At 38.9% G+C, this 16,854-nt stretch overlaps 1 protein-coding gene across 1 annotated transcript in view; it reads right to left on the bottom strand.

Moving 5' to 3' along the window:
* PTCHD4 (patched domain containing 4) overlaps window positions 1-16,854 on the bottom strand; it is a 90,973-nt gene that overhangs the window by 48,377 nt on the left and 25,742 nt on the right. The window lies entirely within an intron of this gene.

Raw genomic sequence — 16,854 nt, 5'->3', positions numbered from 1 at the left:
AATAATTTTCAAAGTTTTAAGCTTCTTATCTTCTTAATAAAACATGTTTAAAGGAGAAAATCTGGCTTCAATCCATACTTAAGTGGTAACTTTAGTAACTTTAGTACTTTTTCTTGCCTAAATACATTGCAATTCTGGAGGATGAAATTAGCTAAAGCTTTATTGACAGCCTTGCAATGATGGCTACTGTTTGCCCATCCCAGATGGCCTGGCAGCCACTAAGCCAAAAAATGAGGTTCTCTTCGTAAATCACTACACAATGCAGGGGCAGCTGTGCAAGTCTGCCTGCTGGTGTTTTACGGGCAGGTAGTGCCTTCTCTGGTGTGAAAGCACACGACAACTGAACTGGGTATTAAGAAAGAACACGCCAAATCAATAGTACTTTGATAACCATAGTTAGTATTTTGGTAACCATGAAAGTATGTACCTGAGCCTCATTCCATTTGTGACTCTGGATGCACTTATTTCTGAGATGCAAAAAAAGTTCTCTTACAAAGGCTCAGGCCTCATATCTCACCTTTAGCATATTAATTCCTATAAATGTTCATTTTTAGCTGTGAAATGCCATATGAAAAATTTCTGGTAAGATTTTTATATGATTTTCCTATTCACATATATGACTATATATTTTTTCGGTGCAAGTCTCTTCAGGATATGGCTGGTCTTACAAACCAGCTAGGGTTAATTATGCTGTGACTTCAGCTAGATACCTGAACAAAAGGATGCTATATGAGCTATTAAAATCATTTGCCATTGCTGTTGCTACTTCTCCAGTGAAGCTGGCACCTGCAGCAATTCTGCTGGCACTGTGGCTGATACTTTTGGTTTTTTATGTTTTCACTGAGCAAAAGTTTTCCTCTTTTCTGTTTTATCAGCCAGTGTCTAGTATGCCTGAGGTATTTCCAGCAAGACTCTGACCTTCCCTATATCATTGTAGATTTCCTAAGAGGATATGGTTATTCTTCCTTACATGTAGCTCTTTCAGTGGACATGTCTGGGTGCAGACCAGCAGATGAACAAGCTGCTTCCCTTCTTTAAACTCTTTCACCTGAAATGCTAATCTGCACTTAAATGGAGGTCCCAGAGGGTGTAGCACGGACAGATATATCATTACAGCAGCTGTCTCAGACCTCTTGGTGGAGGTTTGGTGGTAGCTCATGGCCAAATATGAAGCAAACTCCTACACCCCAGTGGTGCAATTCACCTTCAGCAATATCCTCCTTAGCCAAGTAACTCATGGCCTGATTCCAACCGAGTTCAGTTGCATCTATCACAAATAAATGCTTTGTAGTGAGATAAACTATTTCAATCACAAGTATCAAATAAGAAAGTAGTTTGAGTGGCTTCTTGTTCTCTCTTTTCATGTAGTGATGGCAAACCCTGGACACCTTTCCAAGCAAACATTTGGCCTCCTCCATGGAAACTCCCACCCGTGTTTTATATCAGCTTGGGTGGCATGGTCCAAAGTCAGACCATGCAAGGAAGACACGAGGGCCACGTTAAATTTCTAAAGCCAGGTCTCCTCTGTAACACTGCTCAAATCTTTCTGTTTTCCTTTCTCTTAGTCTCTGGAGTGAGTTTATGTTGCAGGGTCCTCAGGGCCTGGAATGGATCTCACACAACAGGGCCATGCTACAAGCACAGAAATAATAAAAGCAGAAGCCAAAGGCACATCTGTTGCAAGCTATCCTAGACAAATTAAATTCTGAGACAATTCCATTGGCTTTGATAGACTCTTCCTGTGAATTCAGCTATGACAATGAGAAGCCAGGGAGAAAAAAAGGGCATGATTTCTGCCATTTCCATGCTGATTTACCAAGAAGACTTTTGGGAAGAGGGAAGGTATTGACAGAAGGTAAAGCAGAGAAGCCCCTTCTCTGATACATCATGTACGTATTTTTGTCTCACTACAAAGCCAACCGTATTTGTTGTTTGGGTTTCATTTGGTTTTGGGTTGGGATTTTTTTTGTTTTGGTTTTGGGTTTTTTTGGGGGGGGGAAGTTGTTTGGGGTTTTTTAGCAAAAAAATACGAACATGTCTTAGTCAAGCATTCAAAAGAATCTGGTACAAGGAACTCTCCTGTTTTGATGCTCCTGTTTCTTTCCTCATATCAGGATCAAAACAGCAAGTCCTTCTTAACACAAGCATTGCAGGGCTCTTCAGAGCTTCCTCCAGTCAATGGAGGTCCTTACTATAGGCACTTGACTGCCTGTGATCAAGTAAGATGAGGGTCTGAGAGACAAGTAATACCTAAGGGCTGGACTTGGCCTGGAGGAACATGAACAGACCCCACTTTAGGAAATTAACAACACAACTACTTTGGCCCATGGCAGATTTTCACCCATTGAAATCCAAAAAGTAAAGTGCAGACGAACAGTGTAGCCTAGTTCAATTTATCAATACATTTTCTGAAGAGCAATGTGATAATTTCAAAACATGTAGGAAAAGGTGCCAGGATGCAGAAAGCCAAGAATCTTCTAGTCAGTCAGGTCCTTCATTGCTCCTTACCATGGTCCCACTCCCAGCCTCCACAGGAATATGTGTTTTCCCAGATCCTGGAAGCTGATGTGGGGCGACACTACAAACCAGCACCTGGCTGAGTAGGCAGCACATATTGCAGGGTTACTGGGATGGGGCTGGAATCAAATTCCCCTTCTAGCCTTACTTGCTGCTTTGATCCTCTGCCGCTGCATGCAGATAAGCTGAGGCTTTAGCTGTCACTTGGAATTTTATTGTGTTTAACTATTGAAAGAAAGGAGTTAGCAAATACGAAGAGGCAATAAGGAGACTCTGGATTATGGTTCAACAGTGTCACCTCGTCGGAGGATTATTGGCGCATGCAGCATGCAGCTGGCACAAAGGGATTTACAAGGATGCTGCCTCTAAGAAGAAGAGGTAGTGGGGAAACACTGTTATCCTGAATTATTTAGGAATCAAAGAAGAGATTTGAAAAGCGGTTAGAGGAGGTTCATGGTCACATGTCATATGCTTGATGCAAGTAGGAATCAAATGCTATAACTGGAAACGAAACAAGAAACACCATAGTTTGATGCTGAAGAGTCAAGGGCATATAAGGTTGTGGGAAGAAAGGATGAAGAAAGAACATTTAATGAACTACATGGACCACAAGAACCCTGGAGTATAGGAGGCAAATATAGACTGGAAGAAAAATGTATTATTAGATGAATCTGTGGAAGCAGAGAAATGATAATGGCAGTGACTCCAGAAAATGGCCAGCAGCAAGTAAAACTGCCATAACAGGGAGAAAAAGGAAAAAAAAACAAAACCAACAAACCTGCTTTATTTCCATTTCCCTTACAAATTTCTCCCTTCTGCTGTAATTCTAAGCATAGATTGCATAAAGCAGCAGTTTTTGATTTCCAGAAAATGCTAGGTTCCCAAATGATTTCTAGATTGCCTTAATGTATTATACTGGAAATTCAGTATCCAGCACTGATCTGAGGAATGCAAACTACCAAAAGAAAGACATAAAGGGATCGTTGTTTGGAGAGAAAACTTTAAGTAGTCTATTTTTGCCCTGTGTTACTCTGAGACACTGTGTATGGTCTTCACACTGTTGTGAAATCCAGATTGTGATTATCACAGAACCAGAGAGCGTGTTAAGAAACAAGTACTACAACTTGGACCAGGAGGAGCTTGAATTTCAGCTCATACTGAGACTGCTTTTTTCAATGTATTTCATAAAGCCAAAATACTTTGCCTTCCCATCTACCACACCAGTGTGAAGGGAATGATGGTTATGACCAGCTTCACTGAATTGCTGCCAGTTTGTATTGGAAAGACTTAAAAAGGGATGCCAAAGGACTGAAGATGTGAAGAAGTAATGATGATGTAGTACACCATGTAGAGTACAGCAATTGCTAACCACTGAAACTAGCTTTCTTGTACAGGCAAAGGAAAGATAAGTATTAAAGAGGAATACCATTTACAAAGTACCAGATAAGGGAACTAAGTGAAATTAATCTCTGTGCTGAGGGGCAACACACAGTTTAATAGATATATGAGCATTTCACTGGCTCTCTGTTGGGACTCCACACTAGCCACAAGGCAGAAACACTGGTTGGTTTTATGGAAGAGCAATGTTATTAAGACTAATTCGTAGCTGGAAGTAACATGAAAACAGAAACTGATAGAAGAGAAGCAGTTATGTTTTGCTTAGAGAAAATCCTTGTGGTGCAACATCTCACACAGTCCTACTATTACATGTACAAGCAAAATGTGATCCAAAGCCAGTGAGCCATACGAACAATAATAGCTTTCCAGTATATTTTACATGCGTTGGAGTAACAAGGAAAAAGACATGTAGGTGTAGAAGAGTTTGCCAGATGAGTCACAGCTGCCCTGAAGAGTGTAAAAACTAGAAATGTTCTAGAACAATTGTAGCAAAAGAGCAAAACATTTGTGTGTATCAAATGGGTCAGTGGAGCTTGGGCATTTGTTAAAATGTACTAAGAAGAAAGTTTTTGGAAGTGATTTTGAATTTTTGATTTGTTGGTTGTAATAGTCTTGGAAAATACTGCTAAATAACACAGTGCTTTTTATTATAGAAGTCTTGCAAAATTAAAGGTATGTAAAATGAAGATAAAAACATAAGATTTTTCTGAGGAATATTTGTAAGAGTCTGGTGAATAAAGACAATAATCTGAAGTTCCCTAAAGGTGGGCATAAAATAGGAATAGTGTGATAAAGTTGAGAAGACGTAAATTTAGGGTGAGCAAAAGCAAAACTGGTTTGCCACACAGACAGAAGACAAAATTTCTGTTCTTCTGTAATAGAAACTTCATAGGTTTTAAGACTAGGAAAAACTATTATGATCACTTACCAAAACATTGTAACCATTTCTGCATCAAAATCACAGTTTTTTGAGGTATAGCCTGTATGCTAAGAAATGCAGTCTTAGCCTGAAAGATTTGAGTCATAGAGAGTCCATCAAGCCCTGAAAAATTGTCCCAGTGGTTAATTGCTTTCAGTGTAAAAGAATGGCACCTTTATTCTGGTATGAAGTGGTTTAACTGCATCTTCCAAACACTGGGTCTTGTTATGTCATTTCCACCTGCTGTTGAAAACAACATGAACACCATATGCCTCCCAGTGAAGGACTCCAGTTTTGTGGTGTATTTTGAAATATACCCTAGGAAGGGCTCAACAGTGCCGTAGAGATACTGCATACATGATTGATAGACATCTGTATGTTATCAAGTGAATCCCACTCAAAATGCCAGTTAACATCCTCCTAAAGTCATTCACCTAGCTGATGTTGCCTTGCTATTCTTTCTCTAGCACACATTTGCTACAGAAAAGGAATTTCATCTTCCCATATTAAAAACAGCAGCACACTAGGAATTCATATTCAATGCATTATCTACTGTGAGCTCATTGTTTTTGCTTTTGGGGGATGCAATTGCTTATCTTGCAAACATGGATACATTCTTTGTTTCTAGATGCATAATCTGGCACTTAACTGTGATATAGCACATGTTGACAAAATGAGCCTTCCTGACGATGTGCTTGGGCTGCATTTTCATTATTTTCATCTGCCAAAGCTTGCATTATCTGAGAATTTTACTGCTATTGATTTCTTTTTCACTCCAGAACATGGGGAAAGGTGTTGAATGGCTTAGAATATTTTTTTTCATGATTATTGATGTCTTCTCAGAAGTAAGAGTGCACGTTTACAAATTAATACTTTGTTATTGCATTTAATATGAGCTATGGTGATTTAATGTAGTACAAATACAAGCATCTATCAAAGTGTTGTGCAGGAGTAAATCAAATTACCATTATCTGAATGTATTACATCAGCATGATTTCTTTTCTTGTATAAACTTGGAGAATAATTTTAAAAAAATCAGGTTTATCTAATAAGACCTATTTTCCATGATATCATGGAAATAATTATTGCACCATTTTAAAAAGTAATTTTATGGAATTATATTTACTATTTTTCCCAGATCAATATTTGATGTAGAGTGTTAAACATCTGTCGTTATCATATTTAACATTAAGATTTTAAAAGATAAAGTTGTTTGAACTTTTTTACTTAAATGTTTTATCTACTAAAATGTGTTGTTTTCTGTCTTGCATGTTTACGATTTAAAATGTAAAAGGAACTCCTGGATGTTTTCCTTTATTTCCTCATACCTTGATTTTTTACTTCCCTTTTCTGTGTATTTCCCTTTTTACCCGAGGAAAAATAAAATGAGGTTTTAGAGTGGAAAGTAAAGAACTTGAAAATTATGAAAACTAGAAACAGTTATCACTTCTTTTTCCCATGAAATAAAAAGCTTCCTACATGTGGATCAAAACCCAGAATTTTTGACAATTTCTTTTCAAAGGCATTTATGACAAGTAATAAACTTTGCTGACTTTTGGTGAAACCTGAACTGAAACTTGAATTGGAAACTTGAAGGTCATTGAATGCATCCAGAGGAGGGCAACAAAGCTGCTGAAAGGGCTGGAAGGAATGTCCTATGATAAGTGGCTGAGGACTTTAGTCTTTTCTAGTTTGAGGGAAAGGAGGAGGAGGGTCAACCTCCTTGCTCTCTACAGCTTCTTGAGGAGGGGTAGTGGGGTGGAAGCTGCTGAGCTCTTTCCCTTGAGATCCTGAGAAAGGACACGTGAATGGTTCAAAGCTGCACCAGGGGAGTTTTAGACTGGACATTAGGAAGCATTTTTTCGCTGGGAGAGTGGTCCAGCACTGGAACAGGCTTCTTAGATACCCCAAGCCTGGAAATGCTGTTCTTTCCAAGGTATCTGCCACCAGGCATTGCCAGAGATAGGCTATTCAGTTAGATGAAACCTTGGCCTGATCTGGCACAGCCATTCTTAGAGTCTTTGTCTTGATGATATGAGAAATCATCCTAAAGTTTACAACAGGTGCCCAAACTTTAGAAAGTTAAAGTTAACTAACTGAAATGATACTCATCTACTGAGCTTCAGATTTCAGGCATCCTAAGATGAAGATTTTACAGTCACAAGAATTTGTATTCAATGACCTAAAACTTCTTTTCAATTTCATACATTACTCAATATACTAAACTGAGTAGAGGGCTAATAGGCTGAAATTTATGATGGTGAAACATGTCATCTTTTTTTTTCCATGTAAAGTTAAACCAATCATCTCTATAAGAAAACAAAAATCATTCTTAACTTCATCTCAAACTTGTTGATAAGGGACTTCCAATGTGACCTGTGTACTCCGTTTGCCTATTTAAGGTATCAGTGAACCAGTGACCTTGTTACACACACTGTTAAGTGAAAAGTCATGAAACAACCTGATCTGAAGGTAAAAAAAAAAAAAAAAATCTTAATTTTTTAACAATTTCTGTGATGTTTTCACTTTCCCTTATTAATGGCAGGTCAAACAATTCCTTCTAAGAATTAAAAACCTTGCAATGTTTTGCGTAAAAGACATTAAATGGGACATTTGTGTCACTGACTAATGAAAATAAATGATTCTCATCTTTTCATATAAGCATTTTAGATAAAATAAGAAGTTTCATAACAAAGGCATCATTTGATATTTTGACATACAGTGTCAGGTTCTAGGGAAGTGATACGGAAACATGAAAGAGTTGGGTAAAAGAGGTCACAAAAGACAAGCAAAGGTCTCCTGGAGTACTGACAGTATTCTTGCAGTTTAAAAGATGACAAAGAATCTTTTCCAGCTTGCCTAGTGGATGAGGTTTAATGATTTCATTGCTGGGAAAACTGAACCATGAGTGTTTACCACATATACAATTTTTTACTTTTTCTTTTATTCTGTATGTGAGAAAAATTGATTGACATTTTTGCCTTCTTTTGCCCAATGTTCTGTGTTTGTATATGCATTTGTGTTTGTTTGCCTGTCTACCAATTACTTTCATACCTCCTGACCAATTTCAAGAATGGTGGCAGAGTAGAAAAGATTTCAATCAGAATAAATTTCTACACTTTTTAAAAAAAGAGTACATGAAGAGATTCTATTACTTTATTCTCAGGGGAAGAATAAGTATATTAGAAGTCAAAAACCATGTGAAAGAGATCTTTTGAGACTTGCTTCATTAACTGCATTGCTCAGAGCCTGACTTCAAATAACCTAAGAGGTAGAACACCTATATCTATGATTAGCAAATCCTTGTCTCCTTCAATATCCTACCAAGGTTATTCATTTAAAAGCAGGCTAACTGCCTGATAAAGTTCTTATTGTTTCTTAACACTGATAGAAGAGATGCTGAAAGCTCACATAAGGGATTACAACAGGCCCTGAGCAGAGAGCCAATGACTAGGTGAGTCCAGCAGCTATCGCTCCTAAAAGTGGTGCCTTGAAGTTGACTGAAATGTGATGGGAAGGATATTTGCAGTGGTTTTTTTTGCCTAATATATTCATCTCTCGCACAGCCCCAACATTGCACTTTCTGGTAATGCTTTCAGTGGTGTAGTTAGCATCTCTCCTATGGGGTCGTCTTCTCTTTCAGCTACTCCCATGAGAAGATTATCCATTAGAAAGGTTTTGGCTTTGCTCTTTATGCATTTCTTTTTGCTGTGGTATCTACTCAAAGCACAAACAGGCTTTTTTGTTCCCAGGGCTCCCAGTCTAGTTTCAGAAAGTTTAAATTGCCTTAACCAAATACTTTTTGCTAAACTGTTTTAAGTTACTGTAGAAGGAAAAAAGGTTTAATTGCTCTTCACTCAGTATGCAGAACATCTCTCTGCCTTCAGCTTCTGCAGCTCCATGTACTCCCTGGAGGACAATAATTTCTCCACTGTAATAGTAAAAATATCAGCGAGAAACTTAAAGAAACACAGAAAATTTCGCCTGCTAGGGTCTCACCAGGTGTGCAGTAATCTGCCATTTGGCCCTCCACCAGAGGGAGCAAGGCAAGTGCTCCCTCTAGAGGATTATACCTGCAGTTCCTGAATTTGTGTAAAGTTTGCAAAATGATATAGTACCAATTGGTTTCATGGCCATGCTAGCAAAACAGTTTTCTTTATATGCAAGATATCAACAGCAATGGAGTTCATAACACCAGGAAAAGCTACGGTATTTCAAATTTCTGTGACAAATTTGCATTTGAATATGCACTGAGGTGTATGAGTTGGGCAGGTCTAACTGTCATATCAGGCTGTAAAGAAATGTTTCTTCCTTGGGCTTTAAGGATATAGAGTAAGAGCAAAAAAATTGCCTACTGCTGAAATGCCACAGATTACTGCAGGAAAAGGCAATGGCAAGATTCCAAGACAGCTACATATTCTCAGGGAATGCAGAATAATTTTAGAGACTGCAGAGCCACATAATGTGGTCATTGCATTCACCAGTGAAATACAGCCATGTCTGGTTAAAAAACGGCTTTTGCTTAAAAGAGCACCACCTGCACAGCGCTTTGAGCCAGGCAGTGCTCACCAATACTGTATCTAACCTGCATTGCAAGGGGAATATGAAGAAGGTAGAAATGCAATTATCCACACTGAAATCCAGCCAAGATAATGAGGACAGTATGCCCATTCTTGCAGAACAAAAATTAAAGAGCATCTTTAGTGATCCAAAGCTGCAAAGACCTGAGGTTTTCATCTCATTCAGTTGGTGGTACCACTTGCAGCCCTGTGTCTACATCTCTTGCTGCTGCAGCTCTCACTACCACTTCGGGTATCCAAAATAGCATGTCTTTCATCTTGCAGTCAGACAAGTGTGACTGGAACATGACCTGCTTTGCCACATCTAGCAGGACTAACACATGGAAAGTCACAGCTGGAATACCAGAGTATGCCTTTGTCTGAATGCCAGTAATACAGGTTTATGCCAAGGACATGGAAGATACTTCTTGAATAATGTAGGCTGCTGCTATGGTTTGTGACCACTCATGGAGCAATGAGCCCTGAGCCAGTGTGGCTTCAGCATGCTGTATGTTACTGCAGGCAGTTACCCCACCAACAAGGAGAAGCTACTTCATAGGAAAGAAATGGAGTGAAAAAAAGGATTGGATATGGAAGGATAAAACTGAATTATTAAAACCTCAACTGGCTAGTGGTTGCACAAAGGAGGACATATAAATGATAGAATACCAAGTAAGGTTTTTCAGTTGATTTTGTATTTGCAACAGACTCTTTAAACCTTTGATTCTATGCAAAGTTTTTGATGCTGCAGACAAATGTAGAAGATAAATATTGAGGTAGAACATTTGGCAAATGGTCTATTGAGTTCAGTGTCCTTTTCCTAACTCTTCAGGGGGAAATTATCAGACTCAAAGAGGGCAGTTATGGGAAAATTTCTTGACAAGTGAAATTTCTTTGTACCCATTTTTGAACTGGGCTTTTGAACATAGTCATTAATTTTTATACTTCTTTCTTACTATAATGTTTTAGCATTGCAGTGTTATTCAAAATAATGAAGATGTTTAGCTAGCCGTGTAAAAATCCAACCCTTTCTGAATCAGGCTGAATTTTGAGCCAAAACTTTATCTCACAACAGTGAGTTCCAGGGGCTATTTGCACAGAAGATGTATTCTAGGAGAAAGGAAATGCATTTGCTGCTTTTAATTTTTGCTTAAAAAACAGAGGCACAACTTTGGATTTCCCTGCAGTGGAACACGGTACCTAAGGCAAGCAGGCAGTGTGCTTGACAGAGAATAGGATCCTTCACTCTACGCTTCCTCAGGTTGCAGAGCCCAGCTTTCCTGTCCAGCAGAAAAGAAAGGACAATTGAAAATTTTATTTTCCCACCACACACCAAAGACAACAGGACACATGCTCAGACTACCCCACATCTGTTCTTTCCTGCAGATCTACAGTGCTCCAGCAAAGACCAGAAGCCACCATAAATCTTCCCGTATGGATGGAGCACACAAGAAAGTGCGAACTACAGTGAAATATCTAGGAAAAGAAAGATCTGATAGGAAATTATACCCAAGCTGAAGTAAGCACAGCCCTACATAAAAAATATCCTAAAAGTATTTGCAATACATAGGTACTGTGAAAAATTACACTCCACAGTCAGGCCAGACAGACTTAGAAGTTATAGGCATAAGCTGCAGCAGTGAAAATATTAAGAAATACCTTTATAAATGTATGGCTGTTTAAGCACTGGAACAAGCTGTTGAGGCAGGTTATGGAATTGCTAGCAATGGTGAAATTCAAGGTTGGATTTGTCATTGCCCTATTAGGGATGATATACGTGGAGCTACATCATTTCTGCTATGATGCAGCTCCTTTCCAGCTGAAATAAGCCAAACGTAAATGTAATGTGCATTGATACATACTAAGTACAAGGAACGAAACTCCTGCTAAAAAGGACCAACACGCAGAAAAGGTGCATCCAATAAAGAACCTGAAATAACCCAGTGATAGGAATGAATGTTGCCATGAAAGGGTAGAAAACTGAAAGCAAGAGGTGTTCAGACAAATGTGTGAAGCATCTGAAGAGAAAATATCCTTTACTATCTGAACAGAATTTGCGTATTGATTGAGTACTAATCATACATTTTTAAGTGCAAAAGAAAACCATTCCTTTTAGCCTTTGTCTTAGCTCAAAACATGCTCTCTTCTCTTATCAAACCACTTTTTTTCAAAGGATTGTAGAAATGGTTGCAGCCAATTTGAAGCAGCTCAAATGACAGCTACTGGTCTGTTAGCTGCAGATGGAGAGCTAAGGAAGCTGTTTTAATAATAATATAAACAATAAAAAACTTTTTAAAGAAAAGGCTTCACTTTTGACAAATGGGTTAATAGAGTTCCCACTAGAGTCAGAAGGAGGAGTTTAGCTGACTGTCCTCAAATAACTAACCCAGCCAATGTCTTTTGTATTTGTTCTGTCATAATGGAAGACCTGGTACTGACGGTCTGTGCTTGAGCAATGGTCCAAGGATAAATGATTCAACCTGGTCTCAGCCTCAGAATCACTGACCAGCAGACTTGCAGGCCCACCTCCTGGGGTCGAGCAACTGCCGTAAGGCATGACAACATTTGAGTTGACAAGAGACCTTCTGATAAGTCACTCCGGGAAAAGAAGAGCTAGAAATAAATCTGTATGGGATTCAAGTCAGTTTATACATATATGCTTACATATATATAACCTCAGGTGTTAAGGTTTTAAGCAGTCACCCTAGTTTTTTCAGAGGTGGATGGGACCTTACAGAGGTTAACACAGATCACCCCAGATACGTATGAAGTGATAATCCAAATTACTTTGGATCTCTCTATTGACAGCAAAGGAAATCGAGATTCTGTCACTTCAGTTAAGGGAGGACCATTTGGGATACCTAAAATTGGGTGCTACCAACTCTGTTATTAGGACTTGCTGTGTTTCTTCTTGCATCCCTGGACATGAGAAGGTCCAAAGGACGTAAGCAGAGATATCCTTATCTCGCTTCTGTTTGAGAAGAAAAGGACAGCCCCAGTCATGTTGCTTCTTGCCTCTCTCTAACCATGACAGCTCCAGGACATAGCTGCAGGGCCAGTTCGCATGGTGCAAGGGTATTATATTATCCCGGAAGGCTCTGATCTTTTACACAAAATACAGGAAAGGCTGTTCTAGGAAGGTTAGCCTTTCCTATAGAAATTAAAAAAACCAACCCTCTGCAACTGGAAATAGACTTGCTAGGGTTACCAGGTTATAGGGAAATCAACCTTACAAGTATGGAGAATATCTAAACCAATTCATGTTCATATCTTCCAATCCAAATAGGTAATTTTAAACATTTTGTATATCTCCTGCTGTCCCATGATTTTTTTTGTTATTCCCATTGCCCATTGTGAGAGTCAAGAACAGACATTTTTTAATTAAGGGCAAGGTATTTCCAAAACCCTAATGATCTGCTGAATAGGTAGGGACAAGAACTGCTGTAACCTCTAAAATCCACTATATTTCTAAGGCATGGAGTGGTGAGGATTTATGTCAGTAGGTCTTTATGCTCCAAAAGGTCATCCGCTTCTCATACAGATAGAGGATGATCATATAACATGAGATTCATATGGGATTTGCTTTACTGCTGCATCAAAAGGACAAAACCAAAGTCAGAGTCACTCCTGAAATATTTCTAAGTTGCTGTTGTAATCAGAAAGTCCATTGATTGAAGCAAAGGTTAGAAATACTGTGATATTTCATGTACAGGTAAACTAGCAATAGCATGCACTTTAGCTCTCGCGTTCGTATTCTGAGGTTTTAAAAAAGTTTCCTTATCTGCAGTAGGACTTTTTTCTGGAATTTCCCACAACTCTACCACTAATGTTAATACTGTCACATCTCAAATTTATTTAAAGGTGATCACCAGCCATTATTTTAACAACTGCCATCGGAAAGCGGGTAGACGGCTTCTCTTTGAAATGCTAATAGCTGCCTGGAGTCTTGCCTGCTTTTGCTTTGCTTCCTCCTTCCATTTGAATACCTCAGGGGAAAGAATAACTGGGAATCTTAACACAAAAGTCTGCACTGTGAATACAGTCTCTGCCATCCATCTTGCACTCTTACATCAGGAATGAAGTTACTGCTGGAAACAGGTAGCCTGTTTCTTCCTAAAGTTTTTGTATCTCTTCACTACATAGCTAGTAACAGCATTGTTTTTGGTAGTAGTAGTAATAATAGTGCAATGTGTTGTAGGGCATCCATTGATCTTAATGTTCTCTGAAGATTCAACAACAAACAGCTGTTCCCATGAAGATCTTACAGTCTTCGTGGTCTGGACTTACAAAGGGCAGGAAACATATCTTACATTCACTGTGAATCCAGCCGTCTAAGAAACACATACATGTTATAACACAAAAAGCATAATTACACTCTAATTATGTTGTGTTTACATTTTAAACATAAGATTTCCACTAATCTATATAATGAGGTACTTCATGGACTGGCAAAAAATAATTACAGTGTAAAATGACATAATTAATGTACCTGCATTTAAAATTACACAGTCAGATCCTCAGCTGAGTTAAATCATTATCTCTCTGATGATATCAGTTTGGCTCATGTGCATTAAAAAGCAAATCATGGGAGCAATAATATCTCAATTATGTAGTTAACCTTCTGGTTATATTAATTAGTAATGATTAGGTATGGGAAACCATAATTATGTCACATACATAACATCCCTTTGAAATTGCATTGTGAATCCAAACACAAAAGGCAGATGTGAACGTCTAACCAGGTCCATTTCTGACATCTAAGACAAATCCGAAACTCAATTATTTGACCCTCTATCTCCTCTTTGAAACACATCAGCGGTGATAGATCTGCTGGTGTCAAACTTGCAGAAAAGACTGCAGTTTATATTTGTCCCAGAAAAGAAATGCAAGGTAAAACAGTCCAATATTCTGATTTCATATGGTGATTACTAAAACCCAACTTAAAAAAAAACCCAAACTAAATATCTACATTCAGTTCAGTTCTGAAAGGAGGAAGCCTTGAAACTAAAGCAGCACATTTTCCCTAACTAACGACATTTACCCATTTGTATGGGGTATGAAATGCTAAAAATTAACACCTCTTGCTCCTGTTTGCAGGACATCCTGGCAGCCAGAGCACTATTTGCACAGGACCTTTCTGAAAAGTTGCTCCTCACTGACTCCAAAAATGCAGTGGTAGATACTGTGCTGGGGAAACTGGGTTTCCTGAGGCAGCTGTCTGAGAAGGCTGTGGTAGCGGGAAGAGGAAGTCAGAACAAGCAGGATTTTCTACCACTGTCTTCATGCCTAACTTGAGGCTGTAGTTTTACCCCTTCAGGATAAAGAAAAGAAAAGCCAACCTGAGCTATCACTTTTTCCCAAGTTTATCAGAGATGTACTTCATCCCAGCAAACCATTCCCTCACAGCAGAACTACAGTAAATACTTAATGTGCAGGTGATTCAGTCCAAATTTATAAAAAATATTAAGCATTTCATTTTTATATAGGCTTCTATCACCTACTGAAACCCACAGAAGCTCTACACTGCAAGACGAATTATGGACCTAAACATTTGTACAATCCAGGGTTATTCCCGTCATTCAGATGGCAGCATCCTGCCATCACTGCAAGAAAAAGGACAAGTGCAGGAGAACATCATAAAATTTCCATTAAAATTAATCCTTTGAAAAGTGAATGTCAGAGAAAACTATATTTTTGACCAAACAAATATACTTTTAATGGACAGTTTGCAAATGTCAGGTTGAAGAGTTCCAAAGCTAGGAGCTTCCAGAATTAAGGTTGTCTGTGTATTCTGCATACATTGCACTTGTAAGCATTTTGTAGCTGTTATTGCCTGGTTTTCCTTTTATTTTTTTTTGGTCTAAGTAACTCGACTTTGAAAGGGCGACTTGCAAATCTGGCGTTTGCAATTCTGGGAAACCCCACTTTGCACACTTTTTAATCTATATTTACTCAATCATTATTTGATGTGTTGTTTGCTTTCTGCTGTGCTAGCAACAAGGTACACTGGTGAAATATGGGCCAGAGTTATATATTGATCCACAGAATTAACAGTCATGGGATCTTCAATGAGTCTACTCTAAGGTGTCAGACCAGTTCACAGCAAACCAGGTTAAATAGAAATCCCTGCCCTGTGGGGAGCCCAGGTCTGTGACACCCTGGATATATCACAGGCAGAGAAAGGTCTCATTAGCTGGCACTGTTGTTTGAGGGGCTAAAGACACATGGAACTTTGCAGGATGTAACTCAGCATGACTTTGGTAAGACATGTTTCCTGGCTTTTAGTTCACCAAACTCTAAACTGTTGCCTAATATTTACCAGCAGCAGCTCCCAGGCACTGCAATTTGTTCTCTAATGATAACTCCAATTTGGTTTGGGATCCCTTAATGAAATTTCTGCAGAAGGGTTACCTACATGTTTTCTTTTACAATATATCATTCAATATTATGTTACAGAAGCAATCCACTTCAAGAGACGGGTTTTTTTTCTTTTCTTTTCTTTTGCTCTTGGCAGTGGCTGTGACAAGAATGACAGCGCAAAACACAACAGAAAGTTATAAATATTACTTTTCCTCAGACAGCAAACTCCTGGATTACCACCATCCTAGATGGGGAACTGAGCCACCCTACTTTCAGAAACTCCCAACCTTGTCTCATCCTGGGGCTGCAGGGCATGAATAATTTGAATGCAATATTACTGCCATTTCAGTTGATGCTCTGGCCTGTATGGGTTGCATAGAGACCCCTTGGTTAGTGACATAGATGTATTATCAGGGGATAGACAAAATAGGAGGCAGGATGTATATACAACAGGAATCTTCTTGAGGGTAAGAGAAAGAAAATGTAGGGGTTTGGGAGGTTGAGGTTTTTAAGAAAAATATAAGACCCTTCTCCAACCCTTGACTTTAACTTGTGGCTTTGCATTTTTAGTTCTCTCACAGGATGTGGGCTTGAGTACTAGAAGCGTGAATGGAATTTAAGAAATTAACTGTAAAGATGCAGAGTTTTGTCCACAGGTAAGTTTTTCTGCCATCAAAAAGCCAACATAAAGGGGTTTAGGTCTGTGGGGTGCCACTGCTAAGATTTTGCATAGGGTCGTTGCTTGGATTCAGACTCATGAAAGAGTGAAACTCTAATAAGCTTGGATGTGATTGAACTGAAAGTGCTGCCTCAGCAAACTGGTTTGGGCACATTTCCTTCTTCCTTTCCAATGTACCTTCCCAGCAAACTCATTAACCACGCAGATGCACTAAAAGTGCTTGGAACAGAAATATGAACAGAAAGAACAAACCCAATTCTTCTGCTAAAAAAGCTGAGGTTAATATTTGTTCTTCATCTGCGCCTTCCCCTGCCCTGCTACAACACATAGAAAATCTAGGCAGCTGATCTGGGACTTCACAGACCTAGGAATTATGTGCTACAGATACTGGCAGCCCCCTTTGCTTACAGCCTGACAAACAC

The sequence above is a fragment of the Strigops habroptila genome, chromosome 6, assembly GCF_004027225.2.
Source record: "Strigops habroptila isolate Jane chromosome 6, bStrHab1.2.pri, whole genome shotgun sequence".
NCBI classification, from domain to species: Eukaryota; Metazoa; Chordata; class Aves; order Psittaciformes; family Psittacidae; genus Strigops; species Strigops habroptila.
The sequence above is the reverse complement of the archived record's forward strand: the minus strand, read 5'-3'. Positions and strand labels throughout refer to the sequence as shown.